Here is a 19,505-nt window from a genome sequence, read left to right on the forward strand (position 1 = left end):
AGGGATAAAATAATACTGTTCAGATAACACAAGAAACTCTGCAGATGCTTGAATTCCAGAGTAACACATACAAAATGCTGGAGGAAATCAGGTCAGGCACCACCAATGGAAATAAGCAGTCAACGGGAGACCCTTCATTAGGACAGTAAGGTGGGAAGTAGCAAACATAAGGTGGGAGGAGGGAAAACACAAACTCTGCAGATGATGGAAATCCGAGCAACACAGCCAATGCCATCAGATTAGAAGCTACCCAAACAGAATACAAGGTATTTTTCCTTCAACCTGAGCATGGCTCCATCGTCGTGATCTGCAGAATCCTTTTGGATTCTCCTTCACCTTGCCTGCGAGAGCAACTTTATGGCTTCTTTCAGCCCTCCTGATTTCTTTCTTGTGTTCTCTAGCATTTCTTATTCTCTATAAGCACCTCTTGTGTTCCTACCTGCCTATAGCTACAATGAACCTCCTTTTTTCTTAACCAGGGCCTTGAGATCTCTTGAAAACCAAAGTTCCTTAAACATGTTTTCTTTACCTTTTATTCTGACAGGCACATACAGGTTTTGTACTCTCAAAATGTGACTTTTCAAAGGCCTCCCGCGTACCAAGTAGACCTTTGCCCAAAAACAGACTGTCCCAATCCACACTTGCTAGATCCCTTCTGATACCATCAAAATTGGCCTTTCTCCAACTTAGAACCTCAACCAGACCTATCTTTTTTTTCATATTTACTTTGAAACTAATGGCATTGCGGTCACCAGATGCAAAGTGTTCCCCTACACAAACTTCTGTCACGTGACTGTCTCATTCTAAAATCGGAGATCAAGCATCTCACTGGGATTTCTATGTATTGCACATGAAAACTTTCCTGAACACATCTGACAAACACTACCCCATCGGGTCCTTTTATACTATGGGTTTGCCAGTCAATAAGTTGAAAAAGTTAAAATCACCTTGTATAACAACCTTATGATTCTTGCAATCTTTCTACAGATTTGTTTCTCTAAATCCCGCATAGCGTTGGGTGGTCTATAATAAAATCCCAATAACAAGGTCGCGACGACGCAGGGCGCAGCGGCCACTCCAGTAAGGAATATCCGTTATCTGTAAGTAGGGGCCGTGCACAATCCTGATTTGATTGAGACGGATGTGTGAAGCACGGAGGAACATCTGGCGAAACTTCTGACATGCCTGTGCTGCTGACGCTGCTACTGAGCGATCGGAGAGATCTCCAGAGAGGAAGGCCCCGAATCCTCGGCTTTGCCTGTTGCTTGGTGGCCGGAGCCGGGGTTGAAGCACTCGGCAGAGATGGTGCTCGGTGCTCGGTGTCGGAGGGCTGGTCGGAGGCACGAAGTTGTCGGAAGTTTTCGGACGGACTCACAGTTGGCTGTGCTCGGGTGCTTCCAGAGGCTGCATCGGGAAGTTTTGCCACGTTGGAGGTTTCTTCCTTCTGCCATCTGCGTGAGATGATGGGCTATCTGGGACTTTGAGACTTTTTTTTACCGTGCCCATGGTCTGCTCTTATCAAATTATGGTATTGCTTTGCACTGTTGCAACTGTATGTTATAATTATGTGGTTTTTTTGGTCAGTTAGTCTTGGTCTGTCTTGTGTTTATGTGATATCATACTGGAGGAACATTGAATTTCCCCTTGGGGATGAATAAAGTATCTATCTATCTATCTATCTATCTATCAGTTCCTATAAAGCCTCACTAGTCGAGTTCTCCAGTCTGTTCTGATTGAGCACTGCCGTGACATTTTCCCTGATCAGTAGTAATGAGAAATCGGAGCAGGAGTAGGCCCTCCAGCCTGTCGAGCCTGCTCCACCATTCAATAAGATCATGGCTGATCTGGACACTCATCTCCATCTGCGTGTCTTCTCCCCATAACCTTTAAATCCCCCTGCTCAGTCGCTTCTAAAATAATGAAATCCCGGAATATTGAGCTGCCATTCCTGCTGTTTCTGCAACCAAGTCTCACTAGTGGCTACGATATCATAATTCTAGGTGGTGATCCGTGCACTGAGCTCATCTACCTTTCCTACAATACTTCTTGCATACGCAGCTCAGGACAGTAGTTGCACCATGCTCAACCTTCTGACTCCTTACTTTGCCCGAGGTCTTATCGACATTTGCCTCCATATCCTTTCCACTAACTGTTCAGGCACTGTGCTTCCCATCCCCCTGCAACTCTGGTTTAAACCTGACCATGCAGCACTAGCAAGCTTTTCTGCTAAGATACAAGAACCCCTCCCCACTCCCCAGTTCAGGGGCAAACCGTCTCTTCTGTACAGGTCCCACCTTCTGTGGAAGAGAGCCCAATGATCAAATCATATACCAACTCCTTAGCCACATGTTAAACTGTATGATCTTCCTATTTCTGGCCTCACTAGTACATGGCACGGGTAGCAATCCTGAGATCACAACCTCGGAGGTCCTGTCCTTTAAATTCTCTCCTATCAGGATCCTACCTTTTATACCCGTCACCTCCTGCTTCTCACTTCACTCCCCCTCCCCCCACTTACCCGTCTTCATCCATCACCATCTAGCTTGTCCTCCTACCCCTTCTTATTCTGGCTTCTTCCACCTTCCTTTCCTGTTCTGCTGAAGGGTCTCAGCCCAAAACGTTAACCGTTTACTCATTTCCATAGATTCTGCCTGACTCGAGTTCCTCCTGCATTTTGCATGTGTTCTTCAGAAAATACTGTCAACAAAAACTCACCATAACCACAGTGACGAAGACGTGATGGGTAGGGGCACTTCACCTTGAATATATTCCTGCAGTCGATGAAACCCTAAGGAAATTTAAAAAAAGGAATATAACTGCACAAAAACTACTTTTTCCATATTTGTATCACAATTGCATATAGTTTTCTGAAATATCCCAGGGTATTACAGGAGCTTTATCAAACAAATTTTGTTTTGATCAAAGGAATTTGATCAGTTAGGTAAGAGCTTGGTTAGAGGCAAAATTTGAAGTTTAAAAAGGAGACAAGAGCAAAAGTATAAGTGGGGGGAGGGGGCTCCAAGGACTCAGATCTTGACAAACACCAGCCCAGTTCCCAATAAAGAACTATTTAAAACAGATGTGCAGAAGGCGTGAGAAGAGCAGAGATCCAGGAAGGGTTGTCAATTGGAGATTAGTGAGGCAGGCAGAGTTAGGGCCATAAGGGATTTGAAAATCAGTATGAGTTTAAAATCAAGGCATAACCTCGTTATTGTCCCATATTAATTTATGGGACAATGGTGGAATGGTAGATGACATAAAGGCTTCATTTATTTTATCTCTTTTGCCTGTTTGTCTGTGATCTCCCCCACTGGTGTATAACCTAAATGGTACAAGACCTTACCTTGTACAGAAAACTTTTTACTTTTGGCCTTAAGAACTCTTTGACATGAATGGCTGGTGCCATTGCAATGCAAGCCCAGTAGAGGGAAAAAAGTCTCCAGGTCTTTCTCGGGCAATTCTGAGATATTTACACAAACTGCAATCAGCTGAACAATACAGTATGATAATTTCATCATAATCATCTGCGAGTACCATAGGCATGGGGGCCTATGCTTCTGGATGCCTTTACAAAATGCTGATGCATTTGCAGACTGAAGTAATTTTGCATCACAAATTAAATGCTGTATCCCAGTTATACCAGCTACTTCCATCTGTTCACGTGCACGTGGGAAACTAACAATTATGAAATGAACATAAATTCCAAACAACAAAGTATAGATTTAAAATGGATGAAACTCGCAGAAAAATATCAACATTAAAACAAAGATATCTAAGGTAGAGGTTAAATACACAGATGAAAGAACAGGAACAATTGACAATATGCAGGTAGATTTATTCAGTTATGTACTTGGTGAGATAAATTAAAAACAAGAGGTTAATGATAATCTCATGTCACATAATACTTATCAGTTTGTTGAGTGCTGGGGACATTAAAACAGCACATCCTGGTGAGTAAACCTGGATGGGCAAGCTGATTAAAAGTACTACTGCTTCTTTCTTAAGCAGTCCCTCTGGATTGAGGATCATTTGTTTCCATTCTAGAAATGTAGATTCTGACGTAACTATGTAGGCAACCACACACAGTTTATCACGGAACTCAAAAAAAGCACATATTGACATGATGCTTTATGGAAAACATACATATTTTCAACTCATTATATTGCTTTTTGAGCTACTTTTAATCAGTTACCAAGTCCGATAAAACTGATTATCTCACTTACTTTGGACTTTGCTGGACTACCAGATTTTCCGGACTGCTGGATGTTACTTCATTTAACACATTTAATTTGTTTTTCTTTTAAATATGTTACAAAGAATTTGAGTGCGCTAGGTCAAGATCTGGTGAGTCAGAAAGGAGTGCAGGAACTGGGGCCCCAAAGAGCAGAAGGGGAGTAGACGAACTGGGCCTAGTGTGTAGAAAAGGCATTCAGGAGTGAGACCCTTACTAAGAAGGGAATGAGGGAATTGAGGAACAGGAGCTTGTCTGAAACAATGTGAGAGCAAATATCAGCTGGGGAGCCAGATGCTGAACCATTGGGATTTCAGAATAGTCAGATATCAGATTATCAGAGTTTTACTGTACTTTGCATTCTTTCAGAAGTCCACATCAGCAAAATTTTCTTCAGGAGTCTTTTCTACAAGTAATGTGCCATCTTGTAAAAGCCCCATCTCATACTAAAATATAAGTCCAATTTTTTAAAAATCACAACATTATGTAAAAATCCCATCACTAATCAGTAGTATTGTATAACAAATGAACTGAATACGAACAACATATTCTAACCAGGGATTGGGAATTTGAATTGATTTAAAACTGAGAATACTGAAATAAAGGAGACCTGATTTTTTTTTAATTACTGGAAGCTTTATTTTGTCAGTACCTTGTGGCCAGAGTCAACATCAAGTAATCTTACATCGATAATGACAGATGGAGATGGAACTTCCTCAACCAGACCCCGCCTCTGAAGAACTTCCTTGCCACATTATTGTAGTATAAATCAGTGATTTGACGACACTTCAGAGAAGCTGGGAACCATGCGCTGATTTTATGGGAATGATTGTGCTATGAAGACTGACGTGCATACCATTACAAATGTTCCAGCCCCTTTCTGCAAGCTCTGGTGTCTATTTGAAAGCAGATCCCATGTTATTTATCCAAACCACCATCCACTCAGTTTTTTTTCCTTTTGATCTACCTTACGAACAAATGAATAAAAATTTACTAAATACACAATGTGACATTACTGCAATAAATCTCAGACCACTTAAAGTGGAGTCTCATAAAGACATCCATTGGGAAAAAGGATATGTACCGACACCATGATTTTTTAAACAAACGTAAGTTGTTAAAAAATGCTAAAAATATACAGTCTTTGAATGCTTTTCTATTACAATGCAAATACTCTCTACCTGGCCAACCAATGAATTCAACACCAGTGAAATGCTAAGTTCTACGTTGACATGTGGTGCTTGAAATCAGTGCCTTTGAGAAGGTCCCATGTCATTTGTAGAATATGAGCTACAACATTTAACAATCAGTTGCCATTTTCACTTTGAATAACACAATCTACAGTATAACAATACTAAGAGGCTTGACGGGGCAGATGCAGGCCTAATGCTTCCGCTGGTTGGGGACATCTCCAACCAGGAATGTCAGTGTTTTCCAGATCAAGGAGGAGAGACTTAGCAGCACAAATTCATATTTTAAACAGATGATGATACAATGTTAAAGAAACCAAATAAAAAACAGATGGAAGGGATTAAGAACTCACGTGAAAATCTGGAAAGTGGATCAGCCATGATGAAATGGCAGAGCAGACTCAATGGGTCAAATGGCCGCCTTCTGCTCCTATACCTTAAGCAGATGGTGGTGAGGTCGGCAGGGTGTCAATGTCCACCTCTCATGGCGAAAACTTAAACTTCCCGAGTGTATCTCTGGTAGTCTCTACTCAAGAGGGCTCAGGAGGTTCAGTCGCTCAACACATTCAGAGGGAACGATACATTTTTTTAAAAAAGGCATTAAAAGCAAAAACGTGCTATTTGTAGCTAGTGCTAGGATAGTGGCTTAGAGACGAAGGACGGAATGGCCCCCTCCTGCTTCCAAAGGTTATGAGCTTCGATGTAGACCTCACCAAGACTTTCCTGTGTTTAAACAATTTCAGAACCCATTTGCAAAACGAAAGGAGAGAAACAGCCAATCATGTTAATAAGTGTGACACAAGTAGAACAAAAACATTCAGAAGAATTACATGCACACTTAAGTAGAAGCAGCAAGCACACAAATAGATATTTGCATTCTAATCATCAGAATAAGCCTATATTAAACTAATCCCTGCCATAATAATAATAGGTCACATCTGCTGCTATGTCCCTCTGGAGTGCAAATCACATTACACCCTGCAATATCAAATTAAATAACCGCCATGATTAACACTATTTATGTATAAATATGTTCACTGAAATGTGCAAAAACAGTGCAGTTGCTAGTCTATGGATTAACCTCATTCTGATGTAACAATATTAGAGTACACTGCTTAACGTGCTTTGATCCCATGCGTGTGTTGCCATATCGACCACAACTGCAACTCCGACGATTCTATCCACGCAGCACAGAGATTGCAATTGTTACGCAAAGCTTTCAACCTGCCCAATGCTGACATCAGCCACTTGTGGAAGAAAGAAACACACAATATTCTGCATATACTCTTTACCATGCTGAAACCTAAGGCTCGATTAAATAAGCTGCCAATCTAATTATACTTAATTCACGTACACAAGTTCATGTGACTCAAAAATTAAAGATGATATTCTTGTAATTTTTTCCTTCTCCACACACAAACTATCCATTGTAAAATGCTATTTCTCTGCATGTGGACAAGACAAAAAAATTGACTCAATTGTGTTTCAACATGACGACTTCTGTATGTATACTACCTGTTAACCAGGTGACAGAGGTTGTACACAACACAGACATACTACTACAGGAACTCAGCCCATCAGGCAGCAGCTGTAACAGGAAACAAACAGTCGACATTTCAGGTCAAGAACCTTCATTTTAGACTGGGCCTGGTCCTGATCGGAAGCATCAACTGCCCATATCCCTCTGCAGATACAGCCTGGCCTGCTTCACAACCTGGGCCTCTGTACCTCTCTCTGCAACTGGATCCTCTACTTTCATACAGGGAAACCACAATCAGTATGAGGTGGTAATAACATCTCCTCAATGCTCCTGTTGTGTTTTTATTTGTGTTTTTTGGGTGGAGGAAAGGGGGGTTTGGCAGTTGATCGCGTTGCCGTTCTGGCTATCTGGAGAAGAATTTAATAGAAACATAAAAAACCTACAGCACAATACAGGCCCTTCGGCCCACTATGCTGTGCCAAACATGTACTTACTTTAGAAATTACCTAGGGTTACCCATAGCCCTAGAGTTGCATACTTTGATAGTAAATGAGCCTTTGAATCCTTGCTGACAATCAACACAGGTGCAACTCAAGGGTGCGCGCTTACCCCTCCACTCTGTTCTCTCTACATTCATGACTGTGTGGTGAACTACATATACCTGTCTGGACACGCTCCCTGCTGACTGCTCCTGTGGCTCCTCCCACAGACCCCAGTATAAAGGCGATTGAGGCCTGAGCCTGGCCCTCAGTCTCCAGGATGTAGTATGGTGGTCAACTACTGCTTGTTCTTTCTTCCAGTCAATAAAAGCCGATATCTCGCCTTCACGTCTCAGAGAGAGTTATTGATGGTGCATCAGACTGTGTGGCTAAGCACCATTTATAAATTTGCTGATGACACCACTGTTATTGGGAGAATCTCAAGATAGTGATGTGGAGGCAGGCGGGAGCGAGATAAATCAGCTGATAAATTACTGCAGAACTTCGCACTCAGTGTCAGCAAGACCAAATACTGATTGCCGACTTAGGACGTTGGGAGTCCTTGTTGAGGTGGTGGAAAGGATAAGCAGCTTCCAGTTCCTAGGTATCAAAATCTGAGGATTTGTCCTGGACCCAACTCATTGATGTAACCACAAAAGTGCTCCAGCAGCTTCTTTGTTAGGAATTTAAGGAGATTCAGTATGTCACCAAAGACTCTTACAAGTCTCTATAGTGGAGAGTGGTTGCATCACATTCTGGTATGCAGTCACAGAATTGCAAGTGGCTTCAGAAAGTTATAGACTCAATCAGCTCCATCACAGGCACAATCTTCCCCACCATAGGAGCATCTCCAAAGGGTGGTGCCTCGACAATATGCTCTCTTCTCATTGCTAACATCAGGAAGGAGGTACAGAAGCCTGAAGACCTACACTCAGCAATTCAGAACTAGCTTCTTCCCTCTGCCTTCAGACTTCTGAATGGTCCATTAACCTGAAAACTAAACCTCATTGTTTTCTCAGGTTTGTAATTTATAATAGCTTTGTTTCTTCGCACTGTACTGCTGGCACAAAAAAAAACAACTAATTTCAGGTGACATTAGTGACTGAGAATAAATGAGATTGTCTTCCTCCAGCAGTTTTGGTTTTTTGCTCTGATTCCAGCATCTTGTCTTTTTTCATTTCTGGGTTTTAGCAGGGGGATAGCAGAAACACACTATTTTACCTAGTGAAGTTGGGGTTGTTCTGCTCAAAAAGCAGCAGGCTGTGAGAGAACCTGCTAGAGGTATTTAAAATCAGGTCAGGCATAAACAGAGAGATATGTCCATCAGTATGTGGACTTTGCAACGAGGGGGGGAGAACGCATTGAACCTTGCTTATACAAACATCCCTGACGCGTACCGGGCAGAGCCCCGCCCCCACCTTGGTTACTCAGACCACATCTCTGTTATGCTAATACCAGCATACAAACCGCTCGTCAGGCACTCCAGACCAGTTCAGAAGCAGGTGTAAAGCTGGCCAGCAGGAGCCATCTCTGCTCTTCAAGACTGCTTAGAGCACACTGACTGGCACATGTTCAGGGAGGCTGCAACCGATAGCAATTCTACCAACTTAGAGGAGTACACAGCATCAGTGACCAGCTACATCAGCAAGTGCATTGATGATGTTACTCTGTCCAAGACCATCACTATAACCAGAAGCCATGGATGATCGCGGAGGTGCGTGCGGTGCTGAGGACCCGCGACTCCGCCTTCAGAGCAGGCGACAAGGCAGCCCTAACAGCAAGGGCCAAGCTGTCCTGGGCCATCAGAGGGGCAAAGCGTGCACATGCCCAGCTAATCCACAGCCGCTGAACATCAACGGCTCCTCAGTAGAGATCGTTAAGAGCACCAAATTTCTTGGTGTTCACCTGGCGAAGAATTTCACCTGGTCCCTAAACACCAGCTCCATAGCAAAGAAAGCCCAGCAGCGTCTCTACTTTCTGCGAAGGCTGAGGAAAGTCCATCTCCCACCCCCCCAACCTCATCACATTCTACAGGGGTTGTATTGAGAGTATCCTGAGCAGCTGCATCACTGCCTGGTTCGGAAATTGCACCATCTCGGATCGCAAGACCGATCGCGGATAGTGAGGTCAGCTGAGAAGATCATCAGGGTCTCTCTTCCCACCATCACGGACATTTACACAACACACTGCATCCGCAAAGCAAACAGCAGTATGAAGGACCCCACGCACCCCTCATACAAAATCTTCGCCCTCCTAACATTTGGGAAAAGGCACCAAAGCAATCGGGCTCTCACGACCAAACTATGTAACAGTTTCTTCCCCCAAGCTATCAGACTCCTCAATACCCAGAGCCTGGACTGACACCTTACTGCCCTATTGTCCTGTTCATTATTTATTGTAATGCCTGCACTGTTTTATGAACTTTATGCAGTCCTTGGTAGGTCTGTAGTCTAGTGTAGTTGTGGTGTTTTTTTTTCTGTGTTGTTTTTTTTACGTAGTTCAGTCTAGTTTTTGTACTGTGACATGTAACACCGTGCTCCTGAAAAATGTTGTCTCATTTTACAATGTACTGTACCAGCAGTCGTGGTCGAAATGACAATAAAAGTGACGACTTGAATTTGCTCCCATTGGTGGAAGGAGTCACAAAGTAGGGACACAAAGATAATTGTAAAAGAATCAAAACTCACACAACAGAACCTCACTTGGCACTCACGAAACGTTACTCAGAAATAAATGACTAAATGGAACTGGTGATCAAAAGGGCCCTTAAAGTGTCAAATATACAGTACAGTGCTGGGAATCTGACATGAACACCTGTCCTTCCCCATTGCTATGATAGGAATAACTGCAGGATCCGACTGGCCTAGTCAGTACACTGCTCTAATGTTGTCCGTGTGCCAGCCAGCATTGCACATCAACACCCAGTTATCTTATACAGTCGGCCCTCCTTATCCACAAGGGATTGGTTCCGAGACCACTCGCGGATGCTCAAGTCCCTTATTCAACCTGTATCAATGCGGTGGACCTTAGGACCCAGTAGAACCCCAGACCTTATTTAACCTGTCTCAGTGTGGTGGACATTAGGACCCAGTGGTAGAGATCTGAATCCGCACTGTTTCATGATAACAATTGAAAATAAAGTGCACATAATAGAGCGATCAGAAAGAGGTGAAACGCCATCGGTTATTGGAAAAGCGTTAGGCTACGTCGGATAAAGTGAGAAAGGCTGTGCCCCGATGAAAGCTACAATTATTACTAAGCAACGCACTGGTTTAATTATTGGGTTTTTGATTCTCCACATCAACCTGGCACGGTGGAGAGCGCACTCGGGATCTGTCACTAAAACTCGGGAACTTCCCAAGCCCAGCGCTGAAACATATGTTCTTAAGTGTTTTACATGCACAGAAAGGTAAAATATATACTATATACGAAGACAAATGTTTGACAAACTGACGGTAAACAATACCGGATGTACCTGCTCCAACTTACTTAGTAAGAGAACTTCCGATTTTTTTCGATCCCAATCCACGATAACCCACGCACATCCTCCCATATACTTGAAATCATCTCTAGATTACTTATAATACCTATACAATGTAAATGCTATGTAAAATAGTTGTTATACTGCATTGTTTAGGGAATAATGACAAGAAAAAAAAAGTCTGTACATGCTCAAACAACAAGTGCTGGAAGAGCACTTCCGGGTTTTCGTGATTAGCGGTTGGTTGAATTCGCGCATGCGGAATTCGTGAATAAGGATGGCCGACTGTATTCAGCCCTGTCATTCCAACACCGACCCACATAGGAAGCATCTCAGCAGGGTTGTCCTCCTACCAGGTTCCTTGCCCAACTGCGCACAGCTTGAGCTGAAGTACGGGGAGTGTGACAACCGGAGAGCGAGGAGTACAATAACGAGTTTGCAGTTTGTTGATGCTATAGAGCAGGGTACCAACACATTTCTCTTCAAGAAACAGTCAAGATTCAGGATTGTTTAATGTCATTTCCGGTGCACAAGTGTAAAGGGGAACTCCTGACATGATGCAGGTACACAAAAAAAAACTAAAGATAAAGAACACAATAAAAAAAATACAAATACATAAAACAGCTTAAACACAGATTGACTGAATGTCCATAAAATGATAGTAGGCTGTACACAAGATGACTGACAGGAAGTAGTGGTGAAGTTATTTGGTGGTGTTGATCAGCCTTACTGCGTGGGGAAAGGAACTCACTGCGTGGTGGTTCTGGGGTGATGCTACGTAGCCTCATTCCTAATGCGAATAGGACAAACAGTCAGGAGCAGAATGGGTGGGAATCTCATGATGTTACTGGCCCTTTTCCTGCACCTTTCTGTATACGTGTCCTTGATGGTGGTTAAGCTGGTGCCAGTGACATATTGGACAGTCTTGACTCTCTAATGTGAAGCCTTACTGTCTGCTGCAGTGCTCCTTCCAAAACAAGCAGTGATCTCCACTGCGCATCCGCTGAAAGACACGACGATGGATGCAACCTCCAGTTCTCTCCAGCCTCCTTAGAAAGCAGAGGTGTTGGAGAGCTTTCCTGACTGTATAGGATGTGTTCTGGGACATTGAGGGGTTGTGTGCAACGTGCATTCCCAGGATTTTGAAACTGTTTCCGGCTTCCACTGCTGCGCCACCAATCTAAAGGGGGGTGTGAGTGGTGCAGGTTCTCCTGAAGTCAATAACCATCTTCTTTGTCTGAAGAAAACTGAACAGTACTGTCTAGAAACCAGTGTGAGGGACTGAGGTAAAGGCAGATTCAAACATGGTGTTCTAAAGGAAGAGGGTAATTATCTGAAGGAGAAAAAAAATGACCAGGCTGTTGTGAGCAGGTAGAAAAGTGCGACTGAACGCACGGTTTTACACAACTGGGACAGACTGCCTCCTTCTATACTGTACCCATTCTGCATAGTAAATAATTACAATTAATATTTTAAAAGCCAATTATAATTTCCAAATATTTTTAAACTTTTGAAATGAATAAAATCGAACAAGTACTTAAATAGAATTCCTGCAGTTTGCAGAGGGTGGAGAATGCAAGCAACATTATGTACATATGAAAACTTCAGATAATATTTAAAGAATAATATTCTCTAATTAATGAGAATATATGGACAAATGTGCATAATTGGCTCAAGAACAGAATTACAAATTAGTACCAAACACCAAAGTGATAGTTCAATTAAGCTGAAATCAGAAGTAATAAAAATAAATTGCCTTAAACTCAATTTGAATGACGAAATGACTTCACATTTATCAATAATTTAAATTTATCCAAGGTAATAGAAAAGCCACAAATCAGGAATATCTCAGGGCTGTGAATACAATTTGCCATGAGGATGATGCAGCTGTCAACGGGAGAGTACGAGGACCCCAACGTGTGAATAAACAGACGCATCATGACAATTATTTGGCTTCAGTCAAAGCCAGTCACTTGTAATAGGATTTGGAATTAATTTGGTACATTACCCAATTCAGCAACAACAAAAAGCAGAAGTAGGTCTGTCCGCATTTTGATTCTGTTCAGTCATTCAATATGATTGTGCCTCATCTACACCATCTCCTCCATACTGGTTAGTGAATAAATTCATCACCTTCTTAAATATTCAGTAACATCAATCCATTTCCTTTTATTGAATATAGAAACTTACAGGAAGTATATCTTCCATCTGATACTGAGAGGAAGATGGCACATAGGACAGAGTAACACAGCTGGTCAAGCTGCTGCCTGATGGCTCCACTAACACGGGTTTGATCCTGATCTGGGCCTGTGCAAGCTCTCCCTGTGACCATGTGGATTTTCCTCTCAGTTCCTCAGTGTCCTCCAACATCCCAAAGACATGGGAATCGGTTGAATCTGGGTAGTGTTGATAGGAATGCAGGACGATAAAATGAGATTAATATAAATGGGTGGCTAATGATTGGAGTGAGCTCAGAGGTCTCTTTCTTCAGAACTCTACGTATGTTCTCACCTCTATAAAGATTTCCTCGCTCTTGTTCTCAAATCCCCTTGCCATGAAGGTCAATATTCTGCTTGCCTCCTTTAGTACTCGCTATATACCTCATGATTCTTTCAGTAACTAATATACAAGATCACTCAATTCTCTGTGTATCAGCACTTCCCATTGAACACTAGTTCAATACTCCTCTGTCTTCCCGTTTTGTCTACCGAAGTCCATAACTTCACATGCTATACTGCATCTATTTATCATGATTTTGTGCACTTGCTCAATCCGCCTCAGTCAGCTAAGAACATAAGAACATAAGAAATAGGAGCAGGAGTAGGCCATCTGGCCCATCGAGCCTGCCCCGCCATTCAGTAAGATCATGCCTTATCTGTCCATAAACTCAGCTCCATCTACTTGCCTTTTCCCCATAACCTTTAATTCCCTTACTATGTAAAAACCTATCTAACTGTATCTTAAATATATTTAGTGAAAAAGCCTCAACTGTTTCCCTGGGCAGAGAATTCCAGATTCACCACTCTCTGGGAAAAACAGTTTCTCCTCATCTCCATCCTAAATCTTCTCCCCTGAATCTTGAGACAATGTCACCTAGTTTTAGTCTCACCTACCAATGCAAACAACTTTCCTACTTCTATCTTATCTATCCCTTTCAAAATTTTGTATGTTTCTACAAGATCCCCTCTCATTCTTCTGAGTTCCAGAGAGTATGGTCCCAAGCGACTCAATCTCTCCTCATAGGTTAACCCCTTCATCCCTGGAATTAATCTGGTGAACCTCTTCTGCACTGCCTCCAAAACCAATATAATCCTTCAAGTATGGAGACCAGAACTGCACACAGTACTCCAGGTGCAGCCTCACCAGTACCCTGTATAGTTGCAGCATGACTTCCCTGCTCTTGAATTCAATCCCTCTAGCAAGGAAGGCCAACATTCCGTTTGGCTTCTTAATAACCTGCTGTACCTGCAAGCCAACTTTTTGCGATTCATGAACAAGCACTCCCAAGTCCCTCTGCACTACAGCATGCTGCAATCTTGCACCATTTAAATAATAATCTGCTCTTCTATTATTCCTTCCAAAGTGGATGATCTCACATTTACCAACGTTGTATTCTACCTTGAAGCCTCTTTGCATATTCACACTCTTACCACTTTAGTGTCATTGGAAAACTTTTGAACTATTAGTCACAAGAAATGTGTGAGATGGAAGGTTAAATTGGGCTTTCCATGATTAAAACAGGCTTTACTTAGACAAATCAAATTAAGAGAAGCAGTTATCTAAAAGCAAGGAGGAACTTCTATACAAAATTTTATGTTTAATTAGCATTCGTCACCAATCCATCTGCCTTCAAGAATTAGAGATCAACCAGAGAGGTCAGGACTGTACAGCAGAATCTAGACTGGATAGAATTGAAAGAAATTAAAAATGAAAATCAGTTGTTTTATAGTTTAACATCCAACTTCTGTAAGTTAACTTAATGAGATCTAAACACTTGACTTCTCTGTTGTCAATTGGTACATAGAAAGATGTACATTTGATCCACTGTAGCTCTGTCATTTGCAGGATAGGCAGGACAATTAATCACACAGTCCCACCATTTCTGCAGTCATATATTCCTTCACTTCAAATACTTAGGTTACAATTTTATTTAGCTCCACCACTCTTTCAAGTCATAATATACTGTGTTAAACAGGCATTCAAATTATCATTGGTTCTCTACAATCGCCTTTGTTTTTAACCATGCTGCCTCAGGAAATACTAACTCCTTATTTACTGTCATCAATAATTTTTAATGAGTTTGGACTTTTTCTTCATTTTGGAGACAACTATACCTCCTTTGATAAAATAAGAACTTCTGTTTTGTTTTTTGGGCAGTGTCCAATCAGAGTGGTCGGAGTCTGAGAAGTTCACTCAGGTTCAGCAATACAGTGAAAAAAAGGCAACAATGCGCAGCAGTTTGAAGCTAGGAGCCGTGCTCAATCAGCCTTTGGGATGGGATTGATTGGCAAGAACAAATTAAAGTAAGACAGGGGCAAGCAGAGGGGTCATTGTCAGAGTGCACAGAGCTAGAGTGAAGTGCTGCCTTTTTTTCCCACTCTATTGGTGAACCTGAGTGAACTACAACTTCTCAGGCTCCGATCTCCCGCTGTAGGCAGTTTTTGTTCTCTCCCTCACATTTTATTTTTCTTTCTTCTTTATATTTGCACAGTTTGGACAGCAGAGATGCCAGGCAGGATAGTTGAATGCTCCTCATGCAGGACGTTGGAAGGGAAGGAGATCTCCCGTGTCCCTGCTGACTTCATCGACAGGAAGTGCACTCAGCTGCAGCTTCTAACACTCCACATTAAGGAGCTGGAACTGGATGAACTCAGGATCATTCGGCAAACTGAGGGGGTGATAAATAGGACATATACAGGAGGGAGTTACACCCGAAGTGCAGGACACAAGAAACTGGGAGAGAGTCAGGAAGGGGAGAGTGGTTAAGCAGCTAGTGCAGAGTACCCCTGTGGCCCTCCTGTTGGAGGGGAAGGGCAAGGGAATGACCTAGCAGAGGAAAGTCTCAGCATCGGGACTCTGGCTCAGGGAAGGCGAGTTGTGGTGATAGAGGATTCGTTCATTAGGGGAACAGAAAAGAAGTTCTATGAGATTCCCAGATGGTATGTTATCTCCTGAGTGCCAGTGTCTGGGAAAACCAGTCAAAAATCTATCAACCTTTTCTTTAAATATACGTAATAACTTGGCCTCCACAACTGCCTGTGGCAAAAAATTCCACAGATTCACCCCACTCTAGCTAAAGAAATTCCTCCTCATCTCCATTCTAGAAGGACATCCCTCTATTCTGAGGCCATGTCCTCTGGTCTTAGAGGCTCCCAACATAGAAAACATCCTCTCCTCATCCACTCTATGCAAAGGAACACTTAATAAAGAAATCAGGAGGGCTAAAAGAAAGCATGAAGTTGCTCTAGCAGATGAGGTGAAGGAGTTATGTTAAGAGCAAAAGGATTGCAAGCGACTAAATTGGTCCTCTGGAAAATCAGAATGGTAATCCACGTGTGGGGCCAAAACAGATGAGGGACATCTTAAAAATAATTTTTTTTGCATCTGTATTTACTCAGGAGAAATCACAGAGTTTGTAGAAGTGAGGCAAAACAGCATCGACTTCATGGGCCCTGTACAGATTACAGAGGAAGAGATGTTTGCCATCCTGAGACAAACCTAGGAGGAGAAATCCTCAGGGCCTGATAAGGCATCCCCTCGAACCCAGCGGGAGGCAAGTGCCGAAGTTGCCAATGCTCTAACAGAGATATGTAAATTATCCTTAGCAACAGGTGAGATACCAGAAGATTGGAAGATAGCCAATGTTGCTCCCCTCGCGTTGGGGCTATACGGTGTTGAGGCACGTCCCCTGGGTGGTGGATGGGGGATCCCTCGTGTGAGGGGTGCACCAGATAATATGGAAGAAGGTGCCACGAACCAACGGAGCCTAGGAGAAGGAACTCCGATTCCAAACCCGGGTAGATAGGACTCGTTAGCCTTGGATGGCAGCCTATCTAGGAGAGGGTAAACTCTGATTTCAAACCCGGGCAGGTGGAGCTCGTTAGCATGGAAATGCCATCGCCTAGGGGAAGGTGACTCCGACAGAAAACCCCTGGTCCTCCAGGTTTGGGGTTGTGCAATGGGCTAACAACCCGTTCACGTAAAACAAGCAATTGTTACAGAAACCGTCAACAGATTGTCAACCACTAACCCAGATCTCGGGAAAAGCAGGGCCCCATTCAGGAGGCTGATGACGTGTTGCAACCAAACCCGTCAGGAAGCTGCAGGGCTGACAACCCTCCTTCACCCGAGGAAAACCATAATGGAGGCTCCAAAGCTGCTCTCACAGAAGAAATCTATCCTAATCGGAACATGGAATGTGAGATCGCTTTGGGAGACAGGTAGGTGAGCACAGGTAGTGAAGGAAATGAACCGATACCACCTCACACTCCTGGGCATGTGCGAAGCAAGGTGGAATACTTTTGGTGAGACCAAACTGCAGACGGGAGAAACTCTGCTCTATTCCGGCAAAGAAAAAGAGGAAGACCCACATGAGGCCGGTGTGGCCCTGATGTTGTCCAAAGAAGCAGGCAGAAGTTTGATAGAATGGGAACCAGTGTCCGACCGTATCATCACAGCCAGGTTCGAGTCCAGATTCCAGAAGGTATCCATTATCCTGTGCTAAGCCCCAACTAACAACGCAAAGGAAGAAGAAAAAGATCTCTTCTACACCCAGCTTCAAGTAGTAATTGGAAAGGTACCTAAGCAAGATATGTTGATCGTCATGGGGGATCTGAATGCCAAAGTAGGCAGCGATAACACTGGCAGGGAGAGAGAGATGGGCCAGGATGGTTTGGGGAATATGAATGAAAATGGAGAACTCCTTACCGACTTCTGTGCCTTCAATGAACTGACCATTGGAGGTACCCTCTTTCCCCACCGACGCTGCCACAAGATAACCTGGGTCTCGCCTGACCATCAAACAGAGAACCAGACTGATCACATCATAGTCCGCCAGCGCTGGAGAAGTTCATTGCAAGATGTGCGAGCCAAAAGAGGAGCAGATATTGGATCTGACCACCACTTGGTTGTCGCAAAGCTGAAGATGAAGCTGTCAGCCAAGAAGAAGCAACAGAACACGCAAATAAAGTTTGATGTTAGAAAACTACAGACGGAAGAGAACAAGAAAGATTTCCACATCGCCTTGCAAAACCGCTTTGGGGCTCTTCAAATAGAGGAACAAGATGAGAGAACAGCGGAACACGCCTGGATTACCTTCAAGCAGGCCACTGTAGGAGCCTGCGAAGAAGTACTGGGAAGACCACCAGTCAACAGTAAACCTTGGATCAGGGACGAGACATGGCAGAAGGTGGGGGAGAGGAAAAAGCTCAAACAGGAGTTGAATCAGGCCAGAACCCGGCAACAGAAACAAATCACCGCCAACAGGTACAGCGTGATGGCCAAGGAGGTGAAGAAACAGCTCAGAAAGGACAAGAGGTCATACTTCAATGAAATATCAGAGCAAGCAGAAACAGCGGCCAGTAAAGGGGACCTCAAGGCACTCTACACAACAACTAAACTTTTGAGAAGGAAGAAAAGCAATTTCAACAGACCTGTTAGAGACAAGACAGGCCATCTGCTCACTTCGGTTGAAGATCAGCTGGCGAGATGGAAGGGAAGTATTGAATAGACCACCACCACAGAACCCACCTGACCTGGAGCCTGGAGACCCACTCAACATCAATATAGGTGAAATCACCAAGCAAGAAATTCGAAAAGCCCTAAGAAGCCTGAAGAACAGCAAGGCTGCTGGAGAAGACAACATTCCTGCAGAAGCATTGAAAGAGGGTGGAGAGGTTATGGTGGACCATTTGCATATACTGCTGAATTTGATATGGAGAACAGGAGAGATCCCATCAGATTGGAAGAAGGGCCTCCTTGTGAAGCCGCCAAAATCTGGAGATCTCTCACTGTGTGGCAAGTGGAGGGGGATCACCTTGTTGTCCATTCCTAGCAAAGTTCTCACCAGGGTCATCTTGGAGCGGATCAAAGACGCCATTGACCAGAGACTTAGAGATGAGCAGGCAGGGTTCAGGAAAGCGAGATCATGCATTGACCAGATAGCTACACTTAGAGTCATTGTGGAGCAGACAATAGAATGGCAAACTCCACTATATGTGAGTTTTATTGATTTTGAGAAGGCATTTGACAGCCTGGACAGAAAGTCAATGTGGAGCATCTTACGACACTATGGTGTACCAGAAGAGATGGTGAATATCATCAAGCAGCTTTACGATGGCTTCTCATGCAGGGTCATCCACGATGGGAGACTGTCCGAAGAGTTCCTGGTCACTACTGGAGTCAGACAGGGATGCCTGCTGTCGCCTCTACTTTTTCTTGTGGTACTCGACTGGGCTACAAGAACAGCCTATGCTGGCTCAGAGAGAGGCATCCAGTGGACGTTAACAGGGAAATTGGAAGACCTGGCATTTGCAGATGATCTCGCTCTTCTCTCACATCGGCTTCAAGATACGCAGAAGAAAGTAGATTCCTTGGGAGAGACCTCACAGCGAGTAGGCCTTAAGATCAGTCAGGAGAAGACCAA

At 43.5% G+C, this 19,505-nt stretch overlaps 1 protein-coding gene across 5 annotated transcripts in view; it reads right to left on the reverse strand.

Moving 5' to 3' along the window:
- fam110b (family with sequence similarity 110 member B) overlaps positions 1-19,505 on the reverse strand; it is a 160,797-nt gene that overhangs the window by 82,804 nt on the left and 58,488 nt on the right. For 4 of the 5 annotated variants that reach the window (XM_073041956.1, XM_073041976.1, XM_073041967.1 and 1 more), the window contains one exon: positions 2,716-2,788. The exons of the other annotated variant lie outside the window; for it this stretch is intronic. The gene's annotated coding sequence lies outside the window, so the exon portion shown is untranslated. The remainder of the gene's footprint in view (positions 1-2,715; positions 2,789-19,505) is intronic. 5 annotated transcript variants of the gene reach the window in all.

Source organism: Hemitrygon akajei, chromosome 1 (genome assembly GCF_048418815.1).
Source record: "Hemitrygon akajei chromosome 1, sHemAka1.3, whole genome shotgun sequence".
Taxonomy (NCBI): domain Eukaryota; kingdom Metazoa; phylum Chordata; class Chondrichthyes; order Myliobatiformes; family Dasyatidae; genus Hemitrygon; species Hemitrygon akajei.